We start from the raw sequence: 11,693 nt of genomic DNA, 5'->3' as shown, positions 1-11,693 counted from the left end.
AGATGTGTTATGCTGGGATACTAGTCTGGAGGGGTGCATATCCTTTATGAATGTGGAGACCTCACCAGCTTTGGAGCTTTGGTCTATTTTCTGGGGCCATGTTTAAAATTGCTGCCTATCTTAAGGTCTGATCACATTTGAGAGAAATTCAACAAATGGAAAGTTAGTCCTGACTGATCTACAGGAGTAGACAAAACCTTTGCCTTCATAGATCCTGAAGTGAACTCTGCACTGAAACCAGGTAACTGTTTGCAAGCCCATTGAGTGTAAGAGAACATGCTCAAGCTGTTCTGTTGTCAGTAACCTGTTTGTGAGGACGTGTGTTGTATTTCCTTAGTTTTGATCATTCAGCTTATGCTACTTGTCAGTGTCACTGTTAGCCAAATTAAGCAGGCAATAACCTTACTTGAAATTAAACTAAGTCAAGAGTACCACTTTTCTAAGATGCTATTTTAATGTGCAATAGCACAACTGAAGCTGTTAGGGTGATGGGTCACATGAAGCTGTTAGGGTGATGGGTCACATGAAGCTGTTAGGGTGATGGGTCACATGAAGCTGTTAGGGTGATGGGTCACATGAAGCTGTTAGGGTGATGGGTCACATGAAGCTGTTAGGGTGATGGGTCACATGAAGCTGTTAGGGTGATGGGTCACATGAAGCTGTTAGGGTGATGGGTCACATGAAGCTGTTAGGGTGATGGGTCACATGAAGCTGTTAGGGTGATGGGTCACATGAAGCTGTTAGGGTGATGGGTCACATGAAGCTGTTAGGGTGATGGGTCACATGAAGCTGTTAGGGTGATGGGTCACATGAAGCTGTTAGGGTGATGGGTCACATGAAGCTGTTAGGGTGATGGGTCACATGAAGCTGTTAGGGTGATGGGTCACATGAAGCTGTTAGGGTGATGGGTCACATGAAGCTGTTAGGGTGATGGGTCACATGAAGCTGTTAGGGTGATGGGTCACATGAAGCTGTTAGGGTGATGGGTCACATGAAGCTGTTAGGGTGATGGGTCACATGAAGCTGTTAGGGTGATGGGTCACATGAAGCTGTTAGGGTGATGGGTCACATGAAGCTGTTAGGTGATGGGTCACATGAAGCTGTTAGGGTGATGGGTCACATGAAGCTGTTAGGGTGATGGGTCACATGAAGCTGTTAGGGTGATGGGTCACATGAAGCTGTTAGGGTGATGGGTCACATGAAGCTGTTAGGGTGATGGGTCACATGAAGCTGTTAGGGTGATGGGTCACATGAAGCTGTTAGGGTGATGGGTCACATGAAGCTGTTAGGGTGATGGGTCACATGAAGCTGTTAGGGTGATGGGTCACATGAAGCTGTTAGGGTGATGGGTCACATGAAGCTGTTAGGGTGATGGGTCACATGAAGCTGTTAGGGTGATGGGTCACATGAAGCTGTTAGGGTGATGGGTCACATGAAGCTGTTAGGGTGATGGGTCACATGAAGCTGTTAGGGTGATGGGTCACATGAAGCTGTTAGGGTGATGGGTCACATGAAGCTGTTAGGGTGATGGGTCACATGAAGCTGTTAGGGTGATGGGTCACATGAAGCTGTTAGGGTGATGGGTCACATGAAGCTGTTAGGGTGATGGGTCACATGAAGCTGTTAGGGTGATGGGTCACATGAAGCTGTTAGGGTGATGGGTCACATGAAGCTGTTAGGGTGATGGGTCACATGAAGCTGTTAGGGTGATGGGTCACATGAAGCTGTTAGGGTGATGGGTCACATGAAGCTGTTAGGGTGATGGGTCACATGAAGCTGTTAGGGTGATGGGTCACATGAAGCTGTTAGGGTGATGGGTCACATGAAGCTGTTAGGGTGATGGGTCACATGAAGCTGTTAGGGTGATGGGTCACATGAAGCTGTTAGGGTGATGGGTCACATGAAGCTGTTAGGGTGATGGGTCACATGAAGCTGTTAGGGTGATGGGTCACATGAAGCTGTTAGGGTGATGGGTCACATGAAGCTGTTAGGGTGATGGGTCACATGAAGCTGTTAGGGTGATGGGTCACATGAAGCTGTTAGGGTGATGGGTCACATGAAGCTGTTAGGGTGATGGGTCACATGAAGCTGTTAGGGTGATGGGTCACATGAAGCTGTTAGGGTGATGGGTCACATGAAGCTGTTAGGGTGATGGGTCACATGAAGCTGTTAGGGTGATGGGTCACATGAAGCTGTTAGGGTGATGGGTCACATGAAGCTGTTAGGGTGATGGGTCACATGAAGCTGTTAGGGTGATGGGTCACATGAAGCTGTTAGGGTGATGGGTCACATGAAGCTGTTAGGGTGATGGGTCACATGAAGCTGTTAGGGTGATGGGTCACATGAAGCTGTTAGGGTGATGGGTCACATGAAGCTGTTAGGGTGATGGGTCACATGAAGCTGTTAGGGTGATGGGTCACATGAAGCTGTTAGGGTGATGGGTCACATGAAGCTGTTAGGGTGATGGGTCACATGAAGCTGTTAGGGTGATGGGTCACATGAAGCTGTTAGGGTGATGGGTCACATGAAGCTGTTAGGGTGATGGGTCACATGAAGCTGTTAGGGTGATGGGTCACATGAAGCTGTTAGGGTGATGGGTCACATGAAGCTGTTAGGGTGATGGGTCACATGAAGCTGTTAGGGTGATGAAGTGTATTTGACAGTTAAAGTGGCTGCTATATCCTTTGAGGCAGAGAAGCTTAAAGGGTTCAGTAATTTACCTTGTGCTTACAGCAAGGACCAGCTGGCATATTCAGGTAATTGGCATGCTTTTTAGTTTAGCCAATAGCTTCCTGTTCATATTGGCAGTGGGATGAGTTGAGGGAACATTGGGATTGGAGTGAAATTTGCCAGGATAGTGTCGTCTAGTGAAGAGTCCAGGAATCTCTGCCTGCATGGACTTCACTTCAATATAGGGGTAATATGTATTGGGTTGGATAGCAAATTTCACTTGGGCATAATTTATGCATGCTACAATGATTTTTTAACGTCTGTTCCAAAGCAGCTTAATTAGGCTTTTTTATACCTCTTTGATAGCCAGTCATTTTTTGTCTGAGAAACCATATTGAGACCATTTTAGTTGCAAATTTGCATCGCTTGTGTATCCCAAGTATTTCATAGCTCATTCAAATCCTGCCACTTTTCAAACCTCACTGCATGTATTTCCATAATTCTCATCTACGTAATTTGCTCCTACAGTTTTCTGAAGATCCCATTTCCAGTTCACTGTTACTATATTTAGTACTTGTAGTACAGTTGGTTTTGCCAGCTCATTACACTCCAGATAATGTTCCCAGTTGCACTTTTCACCATCAGCTCAACATTTGCTGTTTGAGGAAAAAAATTGCGGAGTGAGTCTGGGGTCTAAAAGTACCCGTTTAAAAACTGCCAAGCAAAGCTTGTAAATCTTGACTTTGCACATTTGGGAGGTGTACTTATGCCCCCTGTTTGTGAATTGCTTGTCCAGTCATCTCAAACCTTTCTAATCGCATGATTCTTGAGCAATATTTTATATGCTCTACCGATTCTTTAACAATAGCTTCTGTTAGAGTTTACTAAAAACTCTACCAGGGCTAGTCTTTCTTTCTCTTTGCCTGTAGTCTTGGCCCTTGATACTGAAGGCAATCGCTAGGTAGCAGTCCAGTCCAAATCTTTGATAGAGGTGGTGGTAGTTTACAGTAGAGGTGCCTGGAGGCATCACTGATGTAATAGGGTTGACTTTTTTGCTTTCAGTCCCTCCTATCCTAATCAGTCTTATCAGGGAATGCAGATGCTTAAATTGCCCTAACCCCCCCCCCAGCTTGCTTTCTCAAATGTTCATCATGAACTACCAACTGTACTATTTTCTTACATTCTGCTTCCCTGTGGATCTTCACTGTTCTGTTATCAAATGTTTACCTCCCCTCCAGAAAACCCGAGTGACTCTTATTGAGTTTTGGCATCACCTTCACTATTTTAGCCACTGTAGAATAATTGAATCTTGGGATTGAAATGGTCCTGTATGTAGCTGGATCTGATGAGCCTTTTCACTCTAGGTATTAAAGCAGTCAATCACTTTCTTCCAAGATGTTGATGCTTAACTGTCAAACCCTCCCAGAGCTTTGTTTTTCCCTCCTAGTTTGCAAACTTCCACGGGAATACCCTCTACCCTCTCTCCTGAGGACTTTCCTGTAGATTGACAATGCATCGTCATTTTTATCTGGTAGCCTCCTGTTCTGTAAGTAATTGAACCACTTCTACATCTAAACCTTGGCATATTTAATTTTTAAACATTTCTGTTTGTACATTTTCTTTCTGTATTTATCTGCTTTGTACAGATTTTCATAAAATTTCTGAAGTATTTCTAGTATCCATATAGAATCTAGCTTTATAGGCTTCAAAGCTTGGAAACAACCCTTTCTGCATTTTGTTACCTGAATAGTTTGTTTTAAAAAGACTTTTTATGGAATCCAGTTTGCCTGACACCTTTCCTGCTCCCAGGAAACCTGATGGGTACCATCTCTAATTTTCAAAAATCTTGGTGCTGACCCAGAGATCTCTCAAGGACCTAAAGGAATTAAAACAACCTCAGCTAAGAATTCCACCCATCTCAGGCAGGGATTCCTAAGCTTTAGACAGATGGGGTAAAAAAAATATACCTATGCTACTCTTGCTACTAGAGCATTAGGTTGTCAGTAGCACATGCTGAAATATCAAGCAGCTTACCATGGAACTCCTCAAACAAATCTTCCTTTCTTGCGTGTGCAGAAAATAAATTACAAGAGCTAATGCATTCTGCAAGTCAAGTTACTTAAGCACACCTTGCAATGTGGCTTTGACGTCCTAGAAGCATCTTGCAGGGCAACAGTCACTGGTTCTGTCCTTTATGCATGCTTGGCTTAAGGAACAGTCCTTGCCAGACCATGTCAAATCCAAATTATTGAATGCACCATTGAACAAAGACTTTTGTACCCACGGCAGGAGGTATTAAAGATGGAAGAAAAAGCTAAATCTATGCACAGATTTCCCACAGGTCCAGCCACTGAGGTTCAGTGGGCATTGCACCTCCAAGCATTGGTCCTTTCCTGCCCCCTCCAGGGCAGCACAACCCAGACCCAGGGAAAGCTGACCCCTATGAAAGCAACTGGGCCACCATTATCAATGACCCTGGGTCCGCAACAGTCATGGACAAAATTTATTTCTGCACTCTGCCAGCCCCAAAAGGGTTCTCAGATCTTCCCAAACCAATGGGCAGAGGCCAAAAAGCAAGTCCTTTCCCTGCTCTGATGGCAATAGAGCATGTTCTGCAGAACTGGCCAAGGTTTCTACTCTAGTCTTTCTGGTACCCAGAAAAGAGGGTACATAGTGCCCCATACTGATCTATCCATTCTAAACAGCTTTCTGGTGATGCCAAAATCAGAATGCTGACACTCCAGCAGCTTCTACCTGTGCTTTCCAAGGATGCTTGGTTAGCAACCCTTACCTACACATCCCAATGCAGGAAATACCCATGTTTCAAGGCAGGATAACTACACTTTCAGTTCTGTGCTTCCTTTTGGTGTATCCACTGCTCTGAGTTTTTACAAAATATCTGGCTCCCTCAATTGCTTTTTGCAGACACAAATATTCAAAATTACCCATATTTAGATGACTTATTCGGGCACCGTCAGGAAAAGTTGCTAAAGTGCATGACCTTTGTAAAGGACCTGCTGACCTCCCTTGGGTATACTATCAACTAAAAAATCCAAACTAGTTCCTACACAAATTGTATTCCTGGGAGCAAGTGTGGACACAGCATTGGAGATGGCATTTCTTACTCCAAGGAAAGATTTTCTTTGGTGGGCAGCAGCATGTTTCCACAACAAGGGACATCCATTCTCACAACCCCATGCCAGACTATGCCTGGGGTGCAGACCTGGATGGCAGGTGCATTCAGGGGCATTGGAGCCCAAATCAAATTCATCTGCAGATAAAAAAAAAAGATGTTGGGTGTTCAGTACGCCCTGGCAGCTTTCAGGCCCCTACTGATCAAAACGGACTACAGTGATGTGGTATATCAACAATCTGGGAGGGACTCGCTTAATATCTCTGCAGGCTTACCATGACACTGACACATGTCCTCAGCCATGCAACTACACCTGTTAGCACAATTCCTGCCAGGCTCTCAACTCTCTGGCAGACAGCTTAAGCAGAAACCTGCTAGACCACAGAATCTTTGCCCTTATGACCTAGAAATGGGGCACCCTGAAGGTGGACCTCTGCCTCCCACTCCAATGACCTCCGCAAATTATGTATCCGAGAACCTCACAGCAAGGCCTGGAAAGTGGATGCTATCTTTCCAGTGGGTAAACCTCTTGGTCTATGCATTTTGGTACTGGTCAAAATAAGGGAGGAAAAGCAGGGAAATCCTGATTGCCCCAAACTGGCTACACCAGCACTGGTACCCACTGCTGCACAGCCAGTCACCATGGCACCTACATCAGATCCCAATACTCCTGACTCGGAGGAATGAATAATTCCTGCAGCCCCTCAGCCTGGCTTATTCCCTGACCTGTCCTCAAGCTGCCAACCGAAGCGAACCAGTCCTAGATTGAGGCCAGATGCCCCAGCACTAGAAAATCCTATGCTGGCAAGTGGAAAAGGTTTTACACCTGGATCCAGGCTAAGGGAGCTGGAATGGCACAGCCCACCCTACCTTTCATCCTGGATTACCTAGCAGACCTACTACATGGGGGGGGGGGTCTGTCCTTTTTTTATTAAAATTCAATCTCTGCTCATTACAGCACAGAGCCACCTCTTTTCACACTCGCAGTTCCCAAGAGGGGCCAACAACTTTAAGGCCACCCAGAAGAGCTCCTACCCTAGCTTGGGACCTTAACTTTGTGTTGGAAACTCGCACTACCTCCCCATTTGATCCTGCAGCTTCTGCAGAGTTAAAATTCCTCTCGGAAGACTGCCTTGCTTCTGGCCATCACTTCAGCTAGAAGAGTATTGGCTACAAGCACTCATGGCTGTAGAGTCCTTCATTTTCCATGTGGACAGGATCTCCCTCAGAACTAACCCATACTTCATGTCTAAAGTGGTGTCCAGTTTGGCTCTCATCCAATCCATTCGCCCACCTTTTTCCCTAACCCACAAAACAAAGGGGAAAGGATTCTGCACTCTGTGTACAGATAGCTCTGGTTCTATCTGGACAGGACTAAATCTTTTAGAAAAACTGAAATTCCTAGTCAGTTTTGCAGCAGGTGCAGAGGGCAAGGCCATATCCAAACAATGTGCAAATGGATAGCACACTGCATCCATTTCTGCTACAAACAGTTTGGGAAATCGCCCTCAAAGGGGGTCAGGATACTTTCCACCAGGGCAACCTCCACCTCTGCAGCTTTTATCAACTGAACATGCTGCGACATGCTCATCTGTTCATACCTGCAAGCGTTACCACATGCTTATTTTCTCCAAATCTAGGGCAGGCTTTGCCACTGCAGTCTTGCAGGGCTTCCTAGCCAGCCTCCAGTGGTCTGGACTGCCTCCACCCTTCAGCTTTTGTAATAAAGCCAAATGTGATGACTGCAAACAGTGAAACAAAGAACTTGGTACACTTACCATAAATGTAGATGTTGGTGTGTAATTTACTGTCGCAGAACTGGTCCCCCCCCTCCACCCCTTTGTCCGTCTCCCTGCAGAGAATTTTTGGTATTTACTTTCTAATGGTGGTCTTCCGCCATAACCTAGCTCCATATTTGGAGGCTCCTGAGGGCAAGAAAAACTGATGTAATGGTGTCTGCTGCTTGTCTTTATACCACTGACCTGACGTCAGTCCTGGAGCGACAGCAACTGATGCAGAAATACTAAGCGCCTTGTATTTGGGCCAACTGAGGGCTACCCCTGGCAAGATGACCCAAATGTGATAACTGCAACATTGAATAAACTAGCATCTGCATTTATGGCAAGTGTACACAACTACTTTTTTCTGGTTTCAGAGTTGCCTACATAAGGTTACAATCCACCATAAAAAATATGAAACCCTATGTAACTCTTTACCAAGTGTTTAATCATACCCCCACCAAGTCATTTTCTCAACTTAAAAAAATATCCAGTATTCCCCATATTACTGATGTACTATTGCTTGTGTTACAGAACAGATACTGAGCATTATTCTTGACCCAGTGTCACCTTTGCTACACTTGTCTATATCAAAGCTTTAGCGCAAATCATTTAGTCTCACTCCTACTCTTCTGACAGCCTGCTTATCTGTTGCTGAAAATGTTTTACTTACTTACCTGTAATATGGCCGCCTCCTACTTTTATACAAATGTAGAAAAGCTTTGTGGATCAATTCTTCTAGCAAGACCCCGTATGGGAAAACTCCAGCTAGCTCTTTGGTGATAGGGCTAGCTTTCTCCCCATGCACACTGATTTTAAGGTTCTAAAACAAGGCTGCTGTGTCTCTCCTAAACAGGAAACTTCTTCAAGAAAATTATCAGTAAAGTACCCATTGATACTTGAATCATAGGACAGAACAGCTGCCCAATGTGGCCAGAAACTGCTGCCAGAGTTGCTGTTACACAATCATTTTTGAGGTAACCCATAAGCTCAGGCAGGTGGAAAAGTGAATTTATCTTTTTCTGGTTGCCAAAGCTTGTTACCATGGAAATGCCTATGCAAGTATTTCTAAGACTATGCTTAACTTCCAGGATACCCAAAAATGAGTGAAGGCTCGAAACTAGGAAAATTAACTTGTTCATTTAAAAATGGAACAAGTTTTACATCAACCTGCATTTTGTGAACCATAGAAGTAAAAAAAAAAAAAAAAAACTTCCTTTACTAAACTCCCACCTGTTCCTTAATTCTGGAGAAAGCCAAAAGTTATTGGTGGGATAAAGGGCCATATTTTAAATACTGCTCTTTGTAAATGTGCTACAATAGCAGGGTTTTGTTTTGGCCTGCATATTCTGAAACAAAGTCTCAGACTTGTATGTTTTATTTATGAGCACAATACTCTAGTTTTGCCAGGAAACTGCAGATTTTGTGAGTAGCAGATAAAAATAATCTGGCAACTCTGAAATTCTAGAGTTGAGAGGTATTCCTGAGCAGTTTACCAGAAAATCCAATATTACAAGAGACCTGGCAAAAATATGAAAATCGGGACTTTTTGTTTACTGGGTTTACAAGTGGGCTGGTCTAGTGACTCTTCAGATAACTTGGGATCAATAGCAGTAAAGACAAGACAACACTTTACAAAAGTACAATAAGGCTTAATGTGCATACTTTGTACTTTTGAGAGACATTCTAGACTGCTTAATTTCCATAGTTTGGTGCAGACCTGTGTTGCTGCTTTTCGCCCACTGAGTACCCTGATAGGCTTTTGCTGTTTTGTGTGACTAAATTTTTGACAGGGGTATATTTCATTGGAGCAAGACTAACTTCAGTGTACTAATCATTTTACTGTACTTAATCATTCTCTTACACACACCCACTTTATGCTTTTCAGGATCATCATGAGTGTAGGCAAGGATGTTTTGACGAGCTATGAGTAAGCTATAAAAACAGTTTAGATTCAATCTCCAAAGGCAATGTATTTTTACCACTCATGCCCTGCCAGTACCCTCCCCTCAGGTAGCACCCCCCGTTCTTCAGGAGGCCATACCAGTAAAAATCAGATTAAAGTTATGAATGTCATTCAGTCACTAGTTCATAGGTTAATACTAGGCTATATGCCCTAGGGCATTTATCAGCCTAGCCAGTGTGTGTGGCTTTTGCCACCCCTTAAAAAATGGGTTTTACTGTGTCCTTTTTAGGTTAGTTTACTGTGCCTCTGTCTAGTAGTGATGCAGAAGTGATCCCTGGAGTGAACCTACGATCTCCCATCCACTTAAGATTTCTCTTGAAGAGAGTCAGTGAGGTGCTCTTCCTGATGTGGGCTGGGATTCTATTCCGAGTGCTGGGAGCCTCTGGGTCACAAATCGGTCTCCAGCATGTCCTATTTCTGTGAGGTTCAAGTCCCTTGAGTGCGTAGCTCTAGTGGATTTGGATTTTTTGAGGTGGAGCATTAATTCTGGGTTGGGCATGGCTTTATACATCAGGCACAGATCGCCTCTTAAGTAGGTGGTATGCAACTGAGTCGAGCTGGAGTTTCTCTAACCTGGCAGCATAGGTTATCCGTTTGAGATCCTTGATCCTCTTGAGGTACTTTTGGGGTCTTTCCAGTTGCTGCAGGTGTCTGGTAAGGTACATCCCAAACGGGGCATTGTATTCAATTATGGGCCTGATAAGTAAAGGGGCGCAATGACCTCCCTTGATCTACATGTGAATCCTTTCATAAGGTGGGCTATATAGAAGGTCTTTTTAACCACTTTGGCAATGTGGTTGTCGAAGAGATTACTATCAACTTGGGTTCCCAGGTCCCTAATTTCCTCCGTACTTAATGGATTACCGCCTATGTGGTAATTTATGATCTGAAGTAGGCAGACTTCATTTGTCTGCAACCTGTGGGTATCTGATCAGACATTGGGTCCAAGCCGGCAGTTCAAAAGCTTTAGGATCCGAGCTCCTCGCTCCTCCCTCTACCCATAACCCCTTGCCAAGCCCTGACTGACCTCAGATTTTCGTTTGCACAACTGAACCTGTCTGTAACCAAGCAAAAATTCCGGATGGTCACCTTACAATCTATCCTCCCCCTTTTGCGGGAGAACGACTGGATGTGCTCCATAGACCTCAAGGACGCGTACTACCACATTCTCATGGACAGATGGTCCAGGAGGTTCCTTCGCTTCTGTCTGGGAGCCAGTCACTACCAGTTCAGGGTCCTTCCCTTTGGTCTCACCTCTGCCCCCAGGGTGTTACTAGCAGTGGTAGCGGCCCACCTGAGACTCTAGGGAATTCAGGTGTTTCCATACCTGGATGACTGGCTCCTCACGGTGTCATCAAGGCATCTGCTTGTGCTCAGCCAGGGACTATTTCCTTCACATAGCCCTTCGGCTGGGCATTACCATAAACAAAGAGAAGTCTTCACTGGATCCCACACAGCTTATAGACTTTATAGGAGGAAGATTGGACACACGAAAAATGCAGGCATTCCTCACCCCGGATCGACTGTCCAACCTGAGGTATGTTGTGGCCATCTTACGACCTGCTCCGACAGCAGCTTCGGTCCTTAGGTCCCTAGGTTCAATGGCAGCAGCCTTTCCGCTTCTTCATGCTAGACTTCACGTGCAAATTCTTCAATGGACCCTCCAGGTCCAATGGTCCCTGCTCTACTTCCCTCTCAGCAGCCTGATAGCTATCAGCAAGGCATGCAGGAGCTCTCTTATTTGGTGGCTCCAGTCAACGGATCTAACAGGGAGACCCTTCTGTGCTGCTTTTCCCCTAGCCACGGTGACCACGGATGCTTCTCGCCTCGGGTGGGGGGGGGGGGGCATTCAGCGGGAAAAATTGTCCGAGGCGCGTGGAACACTTCAGAGACCTCACTGCATGTAAATGTCCTGGAGATGAGGGTGGTGCTATTAGCGTTGCAAGCACTACGCAGCCTTCTCCCTGCGGGGACTATTGCTATCCAGACGGACAGCATGTCAGTAGTCTGGTACATCAACAAACGGGGGAACCAGGTCCTATCCCCTTTGTCGAGAGGCCATGAGAGTCTGGGAATGGGCAATCTCCACCAATCGCTTTCTTGTGACAATGCACATTCTGGGAAGGTCCAACATCCTAGCAGACAA

Source organism: Protopterus annectens, chromosome 9.part0 (genome assembly GCF_019279795.1).
Source record: "Protopterus annectens isolate FY-2018-M chromosome 9.part0, PAN1.0, whole genome shotgun sequence".
In the NCBI taxonomy this organism is placed as follows: Eukaryota; Metazoa; Chordata; order Ceratodontiformes; family Protopteridae; genus Protopterus; species Protopterus annectens.
Note: the sequence above shows the minus strand (reverse complement) of the source record.